Source organism: Eumetopias jubatus, unplaced genomic scaffold (genome assembly GCF_037043125.1).
Source record: "Eumetopias jubatus isolate StellerSeaLion01/CBP00866 unplaced genomic scaffold, mEumJub1_p1.0 scaffold_15, whole genome shotgun sequence".
Taxonomy (NCBI): Eukaryota; Metazoa; Chordata; class Mammalia; order Carnivora; family Otariidae; genus Eumetopias; species Eumetopias jubatus.
In genome coordinates, this window is record NW_028274821.1 from 82,950,191 (window position 1) to 82,953,543 (window position 3,353).

The window sequence follows — 3,353 nt, forward strand, 5'->3', positions numbered from 1 at the left end:
GTTTCTATACATTAAGGCCATATATTTGGGGACATGAATTTAGAATTACTATGATTTCCTGGGCAATTAAAACTTTTAACATTATGAAAAAAATAAAATAATAATGTATCAATGTTGACTCATCAATTGTAAGAAATATATCACACTAATACAATATGTTAATAAATGAGAAAACTATGAGGTGGGAAGGGAGTATGTGGGAATTCTCTGTACTTTCTGTACAATTTTTTTTGTAAATCTAAACTGCCTTTAGCTCATTTCTGGCGGCTGTGCACTCTTTTCTCGGGACGGTAGAGGCCGTGTAGCATTGCCGTTACTCTGAGGAGAGAACAGTCAGTAGAGGGGTGCAAAAATGCAGAGCAATAAAACCTTTCACTTGGAGAAGTAAAACCATACTCCAAGGAAGCATCATCAGCATCACCCCCAGCAGCACCACCAGCAACAATAGCAGCAGCCACCACCGCCACCAATACCTACAAATGGGCAACAAGCCAGCAGTCAAAATGAAGGCCTATTGACTTGAAGAATTTTAGGAAACCAGGAGAGAAGACCTTCACCCAACATAGCTGGCTCTTCGTGGGCAATCTTCCTCCTGACATCACTGAGGAGGAGATGAGGAAACTATATGAGAAATACGGGAAGGCAGACGAAGTCTTCATTCATAAGGATAAGGGCTTTGGCTTTATCCACTTGGAAACATGAACTCTAGCAGAGACTGACAAAGAAGAACTGGACAACATGCCACTCTGTGGAAAGCAGCTGCGTGTGCACTTTGCCTGCCATAGTGTATCCCTTACAGTCCAAAACCTTCTTCAGTACGTTTCCAATGAACTGCTGGAGGAAGCCTTTTCGGTGTTTGGCCAGGTGGAAAGGGTTGTAGTCATCGTGGATGATCGAGGAAGGCCCTCAGGAAAAGGCATTGTTGAATTCTCAGGGAAGCCAGCTGCTCAGAAAGCTCTGGACAGGTGCAGTGAAGGCTCCTTCCTGCTAACCACATTTCCTTGGCCTGTGACTGTGGAGCCCATGGACCAGTTGGATGATGAAGAGGGACTTCCAGAGAAGTTGGTTATAAAGAACCAGCAATTTCACAAGGAGCAAGAGCAGCCACCCAGATTTGCACAGCCTGGCTCCTTTGAGTATGAGTATGCCATGCACTGGAAGGCACTCAATGAGATGGAGAAGCAGCAGCAGGACCAAGTGGACCACAACATTAAGGAAGCTGGCGAGAAGCTGGAGATGGAGATGGAGGCTGCTCGCCATGAGCACCAGGTCATGCTAATGAGACAGGATTTGATGAGGTGTCAAGAAGAACTTTGGAGGATGGAAGAGCTGCACAACTAAGAAGTGCAAAAACGAAAGCAACTGGAGCTCAGGCAGGAGGAGGAACGCAGGCGCTGTGAGGAAGAGATGCGGCAGCAACAGGAAGAAATGATGCAGCAACACCAGGAAGGATTCAAGGGAACATTCCCTGATGTGAGAGAACAGGAGATACGGATGGGCCAGATGGCTATGGGAGGTGCTATGGGCATAAACAACAGAGGCGCCATGACCCCTGCTCCAGTACCAGCTGGTACCCCAGCTCCTCCAGGACCTGCCACTATGATGCCAGATGGAACCTTGGGAATGACCCCACCAACAACTGAACGCTTTGGCCAAGCTTCTACAATGGAAGGAATTGGGGCAATTGGTAGAACCCCTCCTGCATTCAACCGTGCAGCTCCTGGAGCTGAATATGCTCCAAACAAACATCGCCAAGACTAATAAAAATTTCAATGTCTAGTTTCCCAAAAACCCTTAAGAGAAGGACCCTTTTTGGACTAGCCAGAATTCTGCCCTGGAAAAGTGTTAGGGATTCCTCCCAATAGTTAGGTCTTCCTTGCCTGTACTACTCTGAGGGAATTTGCTGGAGGCTGAGGGCAAGGGAGGGGTGATATTTAACAAATCAGTTCTGTGTGGTATATCATTTAACTAATTGATTTTGTGTGGTGCATTCCTGAAGTCTCATGTGATTGTTGAGGGCCTGTCAGGGGTGGAAACCAGGGCAAAATGGATCCAGTTAGAGCCCCCATTAATCTTGATCATTCCATTCTTTGTCCATCCTGTTCTATTTGGTTTCTCATTATACCCTCCAAACCCCAGAGACATGGCCACATACACCACAAAAACAAGCATCCCATTGTTCCATTCACTCGCAGGTGGGAATTCAGGCAAATGTCCACAGAGGTCACAGACAACATAAATACGGTTCTGTTACATCCCATATATTACCCCTTCATGTCCTAAGGAAGACATTTTCTCTTAGAGATTTTCATTTTAGTGTATCTTTAAAAAAAAATCTCGTGTTAAGTTGCCTCCATCTTTTTTTCTTGGGTTAGGACAACCCAGGAACAGCCCTTTTGTGTCTATGATGTTGCTGTTCACAGCTTTTCTTGACAGGCCTCGTACAATCTTGGGGACAAGGTTGCGGTGTGCTGAAGGTCGGAGAGTAGCTCTGAGCCTTGCCTCTCTTATGTAGTTATGCTGTGCATTTTTTTATTGGTGTACCATGTTTGATTTGTCCCTGATATCTTTGGAGTTTTTCTGAGAAATGGAGCAGTAATACAGCATCAGCTTATTAAAATATGTTTTAAGCCTTTAAAAAATAATAATAATAAAAGTATGGGGGGTGCCTGGGTGGCTCAGTCCTTAAACATCTGCCTTCAGCTCAGGTCATGATCCCAGACTCTTGGGAGCGAACCCCGCATCGGGCTCCTTGCTCAGCCAGGAGCCTGCTTCTCCCTCTCCCACTCCCTCTGCTTGTGTTCCCTCTCTCGCTGTGTCTCTGTCAAATAAATAAATAAAATCCTTAAAAAAAATAAAATATGGGACGCCAAAAAAAATACTTTCTAGCTCTATCCACATCATTGAAAATGACAAGATTACATTCTTTTTTTATGGCTGAGTAATATTCCATTTTATACCACCTCTTTATCCAATAATTAGTCAATGGATACTTGAACTGCTTCTATAATTTGTCTATTTATAGCAGCATTATCTATAATAGGAAATATTTATTGAATGAAAGAAAGAGCACATGAGTGGAAACATTCCTCAGTTTGGACAGAGCTGGAATTTAACCAATCCTTCATGTTGGGCTCCTCATGTATATTCACATGAAAAAAAAATGAGATTTTACGCAAATCTTATGCCATACACAAAACTCAACTCAAACTGGATTAAAGACTTAACTGTTAAGACCTGAAACCATAAAACTCCTAGAAGGAACATAGAGAAAACTCCTTGACATTGGTCTTGGCAATGACTTTTTTAGTAAGACACCAAAAGCAAGGATAACAAAAGCAAAAATAAGCGGG

At 43.5% G+C, this 3,353-nt stretch overlaps 1 pseudogene; it reads left to right on the forward strand.

Moving 5' to 3' along the window:
• The first annotated feature begins 352 nt into the window (after positions 1-352).
• On the forward strand, positions 353-1,761 carry LOC114212905 (non-POU domain-containing octamer-binding protein pseudogene; annotated as a pseudogene).
• Positions 1,762-3,353: the final 1,592 nt, after the last annotated feature.